This window comes from Onychostruthus taczanowskii, unplaced genomic scaffold, assembly GCF_017590055.1.
Source record: "Onychostruthus taczanowskii isolate IOZ18803 unplaced genomic scaffold, ASM1759005v1 scaffold13, whole genome shotgun sequence".
Classification (NCBI taxonomy): domain Eukaryota; kingdom Metazoa; phylum Chordata; class Aves; order Passeriformes; family Passeridae; genus Onychostruthus; species Onychostruthus taczanowskii.
In genome coordinates this window covers 14,774,868-14,790,507 of record NW_024498462.1, presented here as the reverse complement: position 1 = coordinate 14,790,507, position 15,640 = coordinate 14,774,868, and positions in this window count along the sequence as shown.

Genomic DNA, 15,640 nt, shown 5'->3' with positions numbered 1-15,640 from the left:
TCCTGTACCAGTTTGTGAATAAGATAAATTGCAACTAACATCAATCTTTGTAATTTTCCATAATTGCAGAAGTCAGACTGACCAAGATTACAGCCTGTCTAATCTTTCTTGCCAATGCATACAATACAGAAATGTTTCTTTGTCCTATCCAGGTCTCTTGTGGAAATCAAAAATGATTCCTTTTTACCGAACAATAAGGTTCATGCAGGTGGTGGCTCGGGGTATCAAACTACCTAAGAATAATTTTAATTAGTTTACAAATAAGAGACTGGTTAAAAGAAGAAAACAACCACTTCACTTTTGTGTTCTGCTGTTCAGCTGTAGCTGCTGGGACATTTTTCTCTGTCTCTGAGGGCAGCAGGAGCAGCAGAGCCTCAAGGTGCACATCCATGCCCAGCAAGGCCGACCCCTGCACTCCACTTTTCCTCCTCTGGGAAAGAAAATCAACGGGATCTTTTTCAGAGCACAACTTTTCAGCGGGGAGAACAACACTTCTCCTGTGCTCTGGCCTCTCACCACAGGCTGCCCTCCTGATGACAGCAGGATGGTAAAGATTTAGTGCAAGGAGTTGGTGAAACATCCCAAATTCCACATGAATTCCACACGATTGGTGAAACATCCCAAATTCCACTCGCTCCTTCCAGCAGTGGTATCTGCAGTGTGGATTGAGGCTCTCAGCAGTGCAGTGGCTAGCAGATCAGTTTACTAATGAAGCACGAGTCCACAAGATTGCTCCATACAGCCTAAATTCATAATTAATTCCCATACACAGGAGCAATCAGGGAGTTGTCTGGGCTAGCACATCAAAACCCGAGCACAACACCAAAGGCTGAGCAAATCGCTCTTCCCAAGGTGGATGAATGAGGCTTACATGACTAATGCCAGCAGGACAGAGGCACAGAACTCCCCGTGGATGTAAGGACACGAGATCCTTTCCCTCATCATCCTTACCTGTCCTTAAGCGCTGTAATCCCGGAATTAGGCAGGCGGGCTGTTGGGGAGCTCACAGCAGGCTGTGTGTGTTTGCAGCAGCAGCAGCCACTCCACTCAGCCAGTGCCAAGCCCAAGGTGCCAGCACTGCCTGCCAGAGCAGCCTGGCCAAGGGCTGCTGTGTCCCTGCAGGGCTGGACCCTCTGCACGCTGAAAACACACCTGAAACACCGCAGAAAAAACCCAAAAAACAAACCAGGGAAGGACAGCAATCACTGTAATTCTCCAAATAAATCAGATGTACATTATGAGTTGGGAAAGCAGACAAGAAAACACTTAGAAACGTAATAAATGTGAATAGCTGCAGTTACACAAAATGTCGCTTCATACCTCTAATTGTATCAATTAGTTTTTACTACTGTGATCTCAAAGATTTAAGTTTTGCTAAGAAGATGTATTTGCAAGTTACTTTGATTACTGTGAATAGTGGGGATGTATTTAAAAGCTTCTGCATATTCACTTTGGCCTTCTGATCCCCTTTGCAGCATCCTGAATCAGCTGGCAGAACATTAGGCACTTTAGACACTTCTCCTTGAAGCATTCAGACAATCCTGGAATTATTTGGGCTACTCAAATGGAGAGCCTTTGTCCAAACTGTCTTTTCACTGATCCCAGGGTTCTTATGACTGATTTTGCTTTTCACATTTTTCTCTCTCTTTCATTTTTTAATCAGATATGTTTTACTGTGAGGAAGAATTTGACCATTTTCTATTGTATTATAAGAAATAATCCTACTACACCAAGCATTCAAGGTAATTTCATTTCTGCAATAGAAGGTATAATTGAAGAACCATATTTTCAATGTAAGATACTGTCTAAAACTAGGCCCTAGCATGAACCCTGGTCAACTACATACAATCCTCTTTAATATGGCCTTTGATAACATTCATTTAACACTCTAGTGCAAAGCCTTCAAAAGGACATTGAATGAAATTAAGTTTCCAAAAGAACCATAATAGAAACAGAAGTCTCTTTCTCTGAATTAATGGCAATCTTAAAATCTCCACTGTTTTGAAAGAGCACATTGATCCACAATATAGCATTTAAAACTACAAACAGGATTAGCAAAGACCTTTCCAAGGACAAGATATATTCAGTTGGCTTTTAAAAATGAAAGGAAATTTGGAGGGCTAAAATTAGACTGGGGGAATCCTATGCAAAACATATTTGGCCTTGGTCTTCAAATAACCTCTGCAGAGCCAGTCCACTCCCCTGCTGGAGTGTGTGCTGCTTTCCCCAGGAAAGGTTCTGGCCGTTACAACACATAGAGATTCTGGATCCAGAAAGGAACACACAAAAAGCTTCTGCAGGGCAGAGAACAAAAGGCTGCCAGGAGAGAAGTGCCCTGACTGCACCTCCATGAGGACCCTGGTCCCAGCTGGAGAGCAAATTTCTCCTGGAGACTTTGGTGCCTTCCGTATTTTCCAGGTTCTGCACCGCATTGGTAACAACTCTGAGCTCCACACACAGTGCCAGCAGCTCTCCTCACAGCTCAGGCACACAGAACAATCCTTTTCCAGCCCAGAACCAAGGACACTGCTGCAGCTTCACCCAAAAAGTGCCAACAGCAGGGGATGGAGGAGAGCAACCTGGGAGGGTGGGACTGCATCACCTGGAGCTGGAATTGGACAATGAACCCAACATGGAAATGGACCAAAACTGATAAAAGGGTGAAAATTTGTGACCAGGAATCCATCCTGGGTGGAGCCATGGCCAGGCTCCTGTACTGCCCAAGGTGTGTCCTGTGAAGCCTTTTAATAAATCCTCACTTTATTCTCTAACTCTGCCCAGCCTCTGCTCCCGGCATCACCTTCATCAGCACACACGATCCGTGTGAAGGCTGTGCCTTCAGGAGGCTCATCCTCACCCAGCACAAATCCCTCCTGCATGGTCCAGGCTTTGCTCCTGCAGCAAGGCTGGGCTGGGCTGAGCTGAGCTGAGCTGAGCTGGGCTGGGCTGGGCTGGGCTGGGCTGGGCTGGGCTGAGCTGGGCTGGGCTGGGCTGGGCTGGGCTGGGCTGCTGCTCAGCCAGCTCTGGAGCCTGCCCAGCCTCCCTGTCCTGCTCCTCATTTAACCTGCACATCTGCACTCACAGCTCAGCACCTGTGCAGGGGGACCCTCTTTCCAAAAGTGAATTTAGAGTGAGATGAAGAGGAATTGTTTTGGGAGCAAAGATCAAACCTCTGTGAAGCTTTAAAACCTGTTCTTAGCAGACTTTTTGATTGCTCCAGGGTGTTTATGCCCACATGTATGTAGTTCTGCAGCAAAAAAGTGCAGCGAAAATGATTAAACACATGAGGGAAGAGGCTTCCATCTAAAAAGTGATTAAAAAGACTAGCATTGTTTAGTTTACAAAACACAAGAGTAAAAGATGCTATAACAGAAGCAGAGAGAAGGGGCTATTTATTCTGTTTTCTCTGAAGCACAAATATGCATGGAAAGGTGAAGGGAAAATGCTGAAAACATTCGTTCAGTGTATAATCAACCCTGCAACTCATTGCTGCAGGATATTAGGCAAATTTTTCAGAAATACTTCCAAATGCGTTTGATGTGACAAATAATAAGCCTCAGTTCCTGAGGTGAAGGAAAAGCAAAAACAAACCATCTCCCCAAACTGGAAGGACACTTAGTCCCTGTCCTTGTGCTGGAGATGGAATCCTTGTCTCCAGAGGGATGGCATTATTTATTTATCAGGTGCATGATATGGAAGCGCTGGTTTCCTTCAAGCAGGGGGGGGCTGTGGCAGGCAATTAAAAGGGTCAGCAAACGCAGCTTTGTGAAGCCATTGCTTCCAGATTTCTCCCCAGACACAAGAGTTAGGAATGCTGAAGTGGCTCAGGTTTAGTGACTTTGCTCTCAGCTGGTTATTCTCCCCAAAAACTGTTAACAACACCTAGGCAGCAGTCAAGGCTGAGAACGGAAATGGAATTAAACAAATTCACGTCCTTGGAAAATTCTTGTTTCTACACACTTACAGACGCCAAGCAAACATTTTCTCTGTGGATCCCACCTATTTTGGGTACACAAGGGAAACTGTTGTGTCTCCAATGTTACTCCAAGTCAGCAGTGAGTGGAACTGGAATTTCAGTTCCCCCTGTGCAGGAGGGTGCTGTGGTGCTGCTGGGTTGGGGAAGGTGCTGCCACAGACAGAATTAGTACCTGCTTAAAATGTGCACCGAGAACAAACTGTCTTTTTTTTTTAAAAAAAAAAAAAAAAAAAGAATTTAAAATGCTACTTCTGGCTTATGAATAGTTTCCTTGCAACTGTCAGGCCATCTGCTTGGAGAGGGGTCTGTGCAGTCATGAAAGGGATCTTAAAATATACTCTCCTCATAAACATCTTTTGTTTGGAAAATCCACATGCATCACATAATGCAGTAAATGGCAGCACAGGCTGAAGTGAAACATTTTTAAATGCCGAGGATGCAGCCTTGGATACAGCTGCCCCTGCCCCCCTCCCCTCTATTATAAGCTCTCTTTCCATGCACCCTCAGATTGGCAGCACCCACCTGCTGGGGAACATGCTACGAGAACTTCCTTGGGTACATCCAAAATACCAAAGTGGCTTGTGGGCAGAGCAGAAACAGGCTCCTGCAAAGCAGCTCTCAGAGATTACATCATTCTCACAGCCAGTTTTCTGCCTACACTGCACCATTTTCTGTGGGGTGTGTGTGTGGAAAAAAAAAAGCCCAGCATACGTTCTGTGTACACCATCAAAAAGGCCAAACCAGGGGTGTGCAAGCACATCTAATCCCAGCACTTCCTAACTTCCACCAGCTCAGGTTTGCAGAACTGCTCGGTGCATGAATGTATACAATACATACATCTGCACACAAACATTTTTTGGTTTGCATGCTTAGAATATGAAATTGTGTGTATGAGAAGAGTGTTGTGCTCTCCTTACACTTTTTGTTTTCCTGTCTATTTTCATCATTCTTTGGTCATTTTTTGTTTACCCACTTTTTGTTATTCTAAGTTCAAATATACAAAATGCTAATTTTCTTTTACATAAAAATGTAATAAAACTTTCTGGCTTTCCCTATAAACAAATTTCAGCAGGAAGGTTGATGGGATGCTGTATACCAAGTAAAGAAGAAATACTGTTTAATTATCTTCCATATAAAATCCAATAAAACGTTCTGGCTTTTCTTATTTTTCTGTACTGGGGATTAACATCAGTGTCTTTGTGATGAGAAATCTGCATTCATGGCTCCTCTATTTAGATTTAAATAGGAATTATAGTTCTTGGCAGAAAGGGATCTGTCAAATATCACAGCATTTGTGGCAGGTGGTCACTGCATTGCTTAGCACAGACACTGCCTGCTTAACCATAGCCTGAAGTAAACATCAGAAGTCAATTATTCTCTTTGTAAATATTTTATTTATATTTTGGAGGCTAACAAACATCTTTTCAGTGCTTGGCTGAGGCCTTCCTCCACGGATCATAATCCCGCTGAACCTGCACCGGGGTGGCTGGGAACGTGCTCAGCAATGCAGGGATAGCAGCACAGCCACCAGTGAATATTGGGTTTCATGGCCCCATTCTCTGCCTGGAAACCCTTAATGACTTGGCTGGGTTGGAGTGGACAGAGCTGAAACTTGTCACGGCTGTTACCCAGAGCAGCTGCCAATTAGCACGACAACCATGTATTATTTTGCCTTTCCTCAGTTAAAATGTATTTTGAATATAAATAATGAAAAAGAGAAAAGAAAGAAACCCAGTTCTAATTCCTTGGATTTAACACTTTGGGGGTGGGAAGGCAGGAGCTCTGGTTTGATGGCCAGACAGGCGTGCCTGCTGTGGAAACCTGGATGCACTCTGAGTAGCAAGTACAGAAGAGGAGCTGACCTCTGAGGGTCAAATGCCTTGAAGAAATGTCTTGTTGCAGGGTGAATCTGCTAAAACAACATGACAGTACCTGGCAAGTTATGCATACATGGCAGCATCCCTCCCCAAACCACCATGGTGTGGAAAACGTCTGAAGATGCTGCTGCACGTTTTAGATCCTTATCTGAACTCTGCCTGAACTCTTTGGGCCATTAACTAATCAGATCATCTCCTTTAAACAATGTTATAAAAATAATCAACTACTTCTGCCTACATAAATACAGTTTGAATATATTTAACTTAAAGAAGCAGGGTTTTCCTGGGTGTTTACTCCTGGCATTTGGGGAACAGAAGGAGCACAAAATGTTAAGGAGGAGCAGAATTCTCTGAGATGGGGCTGTGGGTAATTTTCCCTGCAAGCCTGTTTGGTGGCAAGTTAATTGACTCCCACATTACCCAAACTGCAATGTACTAAAGCACTGGGTGCTCGTTTTCCTGCACTATTTGCCTGGCAAAGGCCATCTGTTCTACCCCATCCATCCACAGGCACAGCCTCTATTGTTGAAACAGGATTCACACACACGTGGATCAAGGCAAGCATGTGCCTCTCACTGTTTTGATCCCTAGAACATGGATTTTTCATTTCCTTTGTTTCTTTGTGCTCACCCAGTAATAATACTTGTCATCTGAGAATTCATATTGATCTTGTCATTGCCTTAAAATTGGATGACAATTACTATCTTTGTCAAAATTCGATCTGATGAAATGGCTCCAATTAGGAAGGAAAAAGAAGGAATCCATCACAGCAGGGAACATTGCATTTGGCTTTAGAGCAGGGAAGCTTCTCTTAAAGGAAAACTGAGAAGAAAATGGGAACAAGCACAACAGAGACTAGGATGCCAGTCTGAAAATCCACAGAAATTAGGTATACATATGAAATGAACAGCCATTTAATTTTTGCAGTCCGTATCTGTCTGCAGACCTGAGTTGAAGCTCCCCTGACAATAAATGCCAGTAACTGTTGTTTTCCTTTTGTGATCTGGTCAGACACACAGTGGCAGTTGGCACCAGGCTTCCTGCATTTTCAAATCCAGTTCTGATTACCAGTATAATTATAATACATTATCAGGAGTGGATTTGCTGAAGTTCATAAAATGATAACGGCATAAATTACATCATGTTTCCAGATACCGATCTCACCTTGAAACTAAACATAAAGAGGTAGTGAAAGAGCTGAAAACAAAAGAGCAAGTGCACTTCCATTGCTACTGATATTGGCACTAAAGCAAACAATTTATCCCTGCTAACTACAAACAAAACTGTGCTAATTACAGATTTTTTGTTTATAAATCAGCCCTAAAAATTAGTGTGTGCATTTGTGGGTGTGTGTAGGGGTTGGGCAATCTTTTTCTAAAACAAAGGCGTTTGTTTCATATTGAGCTGATGTTTTATTTGACCAAAAAAGCCCTGGCAGAGTTTTGTTTCTGAGTAGGACTGAAGGGTCAGGTTCACCTGCAATTCTGGCCAGGCCTTTCCTGGGAGCTGGGAGATGGATGCTGGTGTTTGGATCTACCTGAACGACTGGAAACCTCCGCCTACCCAAAAAAACTATCTCAGCTTAAGGCCATTATTGCATGGGTTTCACTGAATCAGACCAGTGAATCTTCACAAATAATCACGATTTTGGATCTGTACAGTCACATGAGCTTCTGAATGGGGGGCTGCACAGTTTTACCTCCTTGGAAAATCACATCTCCTTAAGTTCATGGAGGAGCTCCTCAGGACACTGAGGGAAGCCCAGCAGGCTTCAGCAGGTGCTGGTTTCCGAGCTGGAGCCATGGGCTTGGTGTGATGCACAGAGGAGTCACCACACCTCACCAGCAGCAGCTCTGCTGGAGCAAGGTGGGCGAGCTGCTGCTCCTCCAGCAAGCTGGGCAGGCAGAATGTCCCTTCCCCAAACCTTTCTCCCCCCTGCCTCCGTTTTCATTAGCTAAGCATACTCACTGACTCTGACCTACATTTGAAACAGCTCCAGAATGCAACAGAGCTGTGTTTCTGGGGAATTTGATATTTGCTAAAAATTTTAATCCAACCCATTAAAAAATGTTGTATGTTAGCTGAGCAAACACAGCCATCAGAAAAGTCTACAAACCCCAAGCAATTGTCCTGGATTGTTTACAACACACTGCTATTAATGAGCATCTGGGACGAGTATGGGATCTCGTACTATGGATCTCATGATCTGTACAATAATGGCTGATTTTAATTGACTTTTGCTTCATATAGCAAATCCCAATTGGAGAAGTTCCAGGATGCTGCTAGTGAAGAACTGTGGGCGGGTGCATGTTTTGAAGTGATGGTAAACATTGTGACATATACTGTGTGTGCCACATATTCTCGTATGCACATTTTGACTTTTGTTGCCTTGGCTTTCACACAGCATTTCGAACATAGACGTCCCTATTTGCCAGTTTGAGTGGAAATCTGTTAATATGTGAACACTGCTCGCCAGCACGCCCCACCAGGCCTGGCTCTCAGCTCCTCTGCTCCCCTCTCCCACGGACACCAGCCCCGTGCACTCGTGGCATCTGTGCCACCAGGCTGGCACAGCTGGGCAGCTCAGGGGTGCTGGGAGCTCTGGGAACGTGGAGCTCAGCTCAGGAGGAGCCTCTGATTTCCCACCTAAGTCACACCACTGAGAAGGCCTTGCTCTTCTGCTGCTGTGAGTTCTATTTTCCTTTCAGGAGATGCTGAATGCCAAATTTGGTCAAGCTGTTTTAGCACTTGGAGTACTGTGGGTGTTAAAACACCTCTAAAGGTCTGGGAGTGTGAGCCAGATTACCTGTATGATGTATTTTAATGATCAGCCAACCCTTCTGCTAGAGCTGAAATTTGTCCTGAATCCACAACAGCTCTTTGGGAACCCAAACTCAGCCAAGATTTGCAGAGGTATTTTAATCTGACACATTAAATTGTCCCCTGCTACATATCCCATCCTGCCTGGCTGCAATATCGTGGCCAATATTAGACTAACAATTTGGGTTTAGGCTCTTTCTACAAAAACATTTGCATCACACAGAGCAAAGCTGTGAGGTATTTACAGGCACTGGAGCCCTGTGTGTCCTCTCCCTGGCAAAAAGGTGTCCTGAGCACAGGGAGGGTGCTCTGCTGCTGCCCACACCTGCCCATTCCCCACAGGTGTGACACCTCTGCAGCAGCTCCTCCACTTTAGCCCTGAAATATATATATATTTTTTTAAAGCCGGAAAAAAAAAAAAAAAGATTTAAAAAATAGATGTATTTTCCTCACTGCAGCAGGACCACTTCTCACAGAGCCCACCTGGCTGTTGGACAAGATTCCTGCAGGAGACATTTGCACGTGTGAGGAAAGCAGCGTGAAGTAGCTGCTGGAACCTCCTCTGCTGCCCACAATGCAATAAACGCTGGTGAAGGGGTGTTTCTGCAAGGTCATCCTGCCACACGGCCAGCTCCAGAGCTCCCAGCACCCTGCCTGGCCAGGAGCCTTCTCTGTGCTGCAGGAAACCACCTGTGACGGCAGCTCACCCAGAAAGGGAGCAGGATTCACTGGGAATGCTCCCAGCCAGCACAGCTGCCATCATCATCATCATCATCACCATTCCGGTCATCATCACCAGCAGCAGCAGCAGCAGCTCTGCAGGTGGGGAAGGCAGTGCTGCCCTGCCCCAGGGGATGCTGGCTCTCACCTGCTGCTCCCACCTGGCTCCACCATCTCCATGCCCTGAACCCCCCTGTGCCTGAACTGCCCCAGGGGATGCTGGCTCTCACCTGGCTCCACCATCTCCATGCCCCGAACCCCCCTGTGCCTGATCTGCCCCAGGGGATGCTGGCTTTCACCTGCTGCTCTCACTTGGCTCCATCATCTCCATGCCCTGAACCCCCCTGTGCCTGAACTGCCCCAGGGGATGCTGGCTCTCACCTGCCTCCACCATCTCCTTGCCCTGAGCCCCCCTGTGCCTGAGCTGCCCCAGGGGATGCTGGCTCTCCCCTGGCTCCATCATTTCCATGCCCTGAACCCACCTGTGCCTGAAATGCCCCAGGGGATGCTGGCTCTCACCTGCTGCTCCCACCTGGCTCCACCATCTCCATGCCCTGAACCCCCCTGTGCTTGCCTGGCACCAGGAATTGCCACGGGGGTGGTGGGAGAGCCACGAACATGTTAGCTAAAACCCTGTTTTCAGTCTTTAACATATCTCCTGGCAGAAAGTGCCCATTGTTTTCACTGATCTCTGCTGCTTCTGGGTTTGTTTTTCTCCCTCTATCCTCAAGCCTCTATCTCGTGTCCCTTTCTCTGCCAAACTATTCAATTGCTGCTGAACAATCGTGTGTTTGTGTTTCAGGGAGTTTCCTGTTTTGTGCATCTATTTGCCATACATCTTTTTCTCTGCAGATTTTCCCTTATTGTGCAATGGCATGTGGCTATCTGCTAATGCCAATATTACTCCCTGAGAATTCTTTTTTCCTTGCATCATCAAGGATTTAAGTGGAAAGCCTTCAGCACAGTGCAAATTTCACTCCTGAGAAAATCCATCTTTTGAGGTAGCTGATTTTAATTAAAGAATACTCTCTCTCCCTCTCTCTCCTTCTCTCTCCCTCTCTCTGGATTATACTTTAATTTCAGTTTCTATCACAACATTAGATACTTCTTAGATAAAATGTATTTTTGTCCCTTTTCATCGGTGATTATCTGGAGTTCTTAAACACTTGGGGTCAGCAGCTGGTCCCCAGTTGATGTAGTTCAGTAATAATTCTATTCAAAGGAATTAATTCAGAACAAAATTGGTTTTAAGTTCAAAATCAGGCAAAATGTTCATAATATTTTGCCCTTATTGCATACATGAGAGTGAAACTCTCAGAAATATCAGTAATAGCAACCGTGGTAATAAACAATAATCTCTGAAGTGTGTAACACCTTCCACCTGAGCATTTCAGACATGAATGCTTTAAGCTACTGTCATATGAAGAAATGTCATTATCCTAATTTTACACAAGGGGAAAAGAGGTGACAGGAAGTTAAGAAAGCAGCTGAAAATCTCATAACAAGAACTGAACCTCCACCTCCTGATCTCCTGTTTCTAACACCCTAAGCACAGAGGGAATCTGTTCCCAGGGGATATCAAATTGAGGTCTTGAAAGTTAATAGTTATGGAAGAATCAACACTATTCAAACACAAGCGCAGTTTGAGTTTCTGCCTCCATCATTTTGCCAAATTAAGACTGAAATATTATCGGTATCATAACTTAAATTGTTTATGCATGATAAATTTGCACAGTTAAACGATTTCCAGACTTCTCACAGAAATGGCTGAATATAATCCCGGGCAGGGAGAGCCTTGCTGCAGATTTAAAAGCTTTGCTGCTGCACAGGAGGCTGGAGTGAAACCCTGCCACTTCTCAAGCCAAAGTCACAACTTCCCGCGACGGCAGAAGTGGGATTGTGGCCAAGGTGCACACGGCCACGAGGACTCCTCCACTCCCAACCAGAGCCTGTGCATGTGGAGCACCCAGGGATGGGTGTGCTGTACATATGTCCATATATGTGTGACAGAATGCAGGCAGATGCATGGAAACCCACACAGAGATGATGGGACGAGAGAGTTCAAGCTGGCAAGATGGGGTTGTTCTATTTTCTGTGTGCTGAACGACATGCAGCAAGTTGTTAAGTCATTGCACCAGCCATTGCAGGCTCTCCCCCCTTCCTTTTGTTCTGCTTTTTGCCTGTTTTAATGCCCCCTCCAGCCTATGCACCATGCAGATATGGATCTCTGCTTAGTCATGCATTTCTGTGCTGAGCGGAATTAAAGGAAAAAAAATATCTATGTAGGATAAGGGTAGGAATAAAATGTGCTTTGGCAAAGTGCTTCAAACTGCCTTTCTGCCAGTAAGCCATTAATTTGTGCTTCTTTGTTTTCTCCAAGCTCAGAATAATTCCCATCTGCCTTGACTCACTATCTAGCTCAGAAAGGAAGAGGTCCTTTTTTGAGCACGGATGAAATAGGAAACTTTATGTATAAATGAAGAATGGAGCTTGGAATTCTGGTGTTTCTACCACTGGGACCCAAAATAACTTGAGGTCCTGCTCTTTTAATTAATTTCATTCTGATGAGCCTGCCTCTCCTGTTCTTGTGTTTTTTCCAAGCTTTTGTGTTCCTGGTCTGCCTGCAATACATATGTATTCCCCTTCCCTCTTCCTGCTGAAGCTGAAGACGCAATCACATCTTTGAACCATCTGGTTTTTAATTTATTATTCTCCCCCACTGCACTGATGGGCTCTCTCGTTTTCCTGTCAGGGTAACAACTTGGCTCCTGTTTATCTAAGATATGTTAACATGCTGTTCCTCTTCTGGGCACTGGCTCAGTCTATTGGATTTCCTGAAATTAAACACTGGGGAGTTTTTACTATTATTTTCTTCATCAGACCAGGGAATACCCCCTACCTTTACAGCCCCTCTTCCTCCTTTTGTTGTTCCAGTGAACATTTTATGACTCTTGCTAAATTTAGGCTAATATCTTATTTTTCTGTCCTCTCCACATCATTCCCAGGATGATGCACTGGAGGCTGCCTGGACACGTCCCTGTGAGAGGAACCTGCTGAGGAACCCACCCTGTGAGGCCAGGACTGCCCCATGGAGGCTCAGGAATCCCTGCAGAGCTCCTGGTGTGTCCCCACGGGGCAGGACACAGGATTTGGGAAAATCCTTCCATGTTTTGGCTCACTCACCCACAAAAGGAGGAGCTGCAGCAGAGAGTGGCACGGGCAGCTCCTGTCCCTGCCAGGGGTGACAGGGAGCTGTGCATCCCAGGGGTGGCTGGGAAGGTAACCACAGATGGAGAATAATGTGGATTTATATTTGTTACTTTACTTTTCTCTAGTACCTCCCAAGAGCCTTCTGAGGCATTCCATTCTTTAATAAGCTGAAAGTGCTCCAAGATTTTTCTAATGAAAATGATATAGGAGCACACAGTGTTATTATTAAAACCTCTCTCTTTTTCTCTAGGAACTGCTAAAATACATTTACAGTTTATATCCTTTTTGGTGAGCATTAAAGTTTCTAATTTAAAATAATAAAGCCTGGTTTGCTCGCTTTCTTTCCCTTCTATTTCAAAAATATAAAAACTTGACAGTTTTCTAACTATTCTTATTTTGCCGAGTGATTTTTGGATTTCAATAAAAGTAACACTGTGGTTACAACACTTTGTGAGATAAGCAAAGAGATTTTTTTTTTTTTTTTTACAGCACAATTATGGAAATTTCAAAGAATCTTATAAATATCCTGCTATTTGCATATATGAGATAAGCATATTTTAGTAATGGTTGTGACAGGCTAGCAAGGGAAACGAGTGGGACAGGCACACAGCAGAGAGATGCAAACATGAGGGGGTGTCTGTGCACTGCTGCAGTGAACCCCGGGCTGGGTGGGCTCAGCATCCTGGGGAATACCTGCAGCTCCCCAAGGAAGGCACCAGCCCAAGGCTGTGCCTCAGTTTCCCTGTGCAGGTGCAGGGTCAGCGCTATTTCCTGATGCCACCAGGAAGTTTGCTGGTGACAGAGGAGCTCTTTCTCCAGCCCTGAGCTCTGTGTGCCCTTGCAGGGATTCCTGAGCCTCCGTGGGACAGTCCTGGCCTCACAGGGTGGGTTCCTCAGCAGGTTCCTCTCACAGGGACGTGTCCAGGCAGCCTCCAGTGCATCATCCTGGGAATGATGTGGGCAGGACAGAGAAATAAGACATTGGGCTAAATTTAGCGGGGTACAAACACGTGGAAGGTCTGGCAGGCGCTGGGGGCAGCGGGGCTCAGGGCTGGGGACATGGGGACAGCTGTGCCCTGGGCTGCCACTGCCTCCCTGTGCCACAGCTGGGGGACAGGGAGCCTCTCCCAGGCAGGCCACCACTGCCAAAAGGCCAGCACAGCCCCAGTGCTCTGAGAAAGCAGCTGAGGCCAGCCTGGCCCTCAGCACAAGCCCACCTCTCCATGAAAACCCCCGAGAGTGGAGCCAGAGCTGCTTTTGGAACTGAACTCTGCTCTTCTTCCCTTGCTTGCCTTGGTGTTTGTAAGTTGGAAATGGCTCTGCTGGTTATGCCTCAGAGCTGCTGGGAAGCTCCTAGGATTTGTGTGGCAATTTTCTCAGTCCTTTGTTGAAAAGGGAGAGTCCACATGAAAATGCACGGGCATTCCAGCTGCATAAATAGTGTAAATTGCTGTCAAACAAAAAGGGAATTTAGCTAAGAGAAAGCCCAAACAAACAACCCCCTCCACACACACTTCTGTGTCCCCATTAGAAGTGCAGGTTTCCATTCTGTAGATCTCCCAGCCATCTGCTTGGCCCTTGAAAGAGTCCTTGAGAAACCGAAAAATGAAAACCACTTACTTTCTGAAAACTAATCTTGGCTTCCCGGTGCCTGGCTTTCAGGGGAGCTCCACTCCAGCCTTGATTTCTGTAAGTGCAGATACTCACTCTGTCCTGAACAATTAGATGCCTTTGAGGATGTTGAAAGCTAGACATGAAAAACCAAATACCAAATCAATCTGGAGTCTTGTTTGACAACTGACACTACAAAAAAAAAAGAAAGAAAAAAGAAGAAGAAAAAAAAAACAAACCAAACCCAACCACCAAATAAAATAATAAAATAACCCCCAGAAAGCTCAAAATTAAAAGAAAATATACCAAATGGACCCTTGACTCTTTAGGTTTCAAACCATACATTTTTTTCTATCAAATTTTCTTTAGCCTGCCAAGAAAAAAAAAATTACAGAGGTACAGATCCATCTTTTGTCTTCCCTGCTGAGGCAGGTGACCTTCCCAAAGCCCCTTGGCTTGTGCAGCACAGCCAGGGACCCTCAGGAGTTCACTCAGGGGTGGGAATGGATTCCTTCTGCTCCCTGGTATCTGTAAATCCTTCTTCCTTGCCAAAAAATTTGGGAAGAGATGGGCTGACAACCCTACAGATTCTCTGGGGCCCACTGGCTCAGCCTCTGGGCAGGAAAGCAGTGATGGCACGAGGAGCCTGCAGCTGGAGCTGCCCAGACCACAGCAGTTCTGTTATAATTTGTGCCCGAGCTCCACAGGAACCCATCCTGGACACAGGAAGGATTAGGAGCAAGGATTGCCTCCCAAGCAGCTGATACTCACAGGAAAAATAGAAGCACAAGGCAGTTGTGCCTCGTCAGCTAATGATCCTTGACTCTGGCACTTTGTGTTTTCGGCAGGCAGCAGAAAGAGGTCACAGATGAAGCTGTGCAGTGCGAGGTGTCTTTATTGCAGCCATCCCTGCGCTGTGGAGCGGCGCGTGCAGCAGGGGCCGCGGGAGCTGGGGGCTCGGGGTCACTCCTGCCCGCTGTCACCGGCGCTGGCAGTGCCACCAGCCCTCAGCGTGGGCCTGATTACAGGGCTGGATCTCAGCTGGTCTTACCTCTGCCCTCTGCCCAGGCTTTGTCTGCAGAGAGCAGGGAGCTTTTCAGCTCATCACCCAGGCCTCTTCAGAGCCCTGCTCCCAGGGATGGAGCAGAGCCGCAATCCTCATCTCCTATTGTCCCATTGATTGTTTGGGCTCTGGAAGAGTCTTCCTTTTTGAAGAACTTTTTCTTTTCTTTATTTTTTTTTTAATCTTCCCCCCCACCCTTTTCTTCTCATTTTCAACTGGCACCAGGAGGGCAGAACAGAAGAGGCTGCTCAAAGACGTTTTTAGCTTGCTTTCTCTCAAGAGATCCCAGCTCATGGCAGAAGAAACAAGCTCCTGACAGGAAAAAGACCCTCCACCATAACAAGGCAGCTCTCCCTTCTCAGC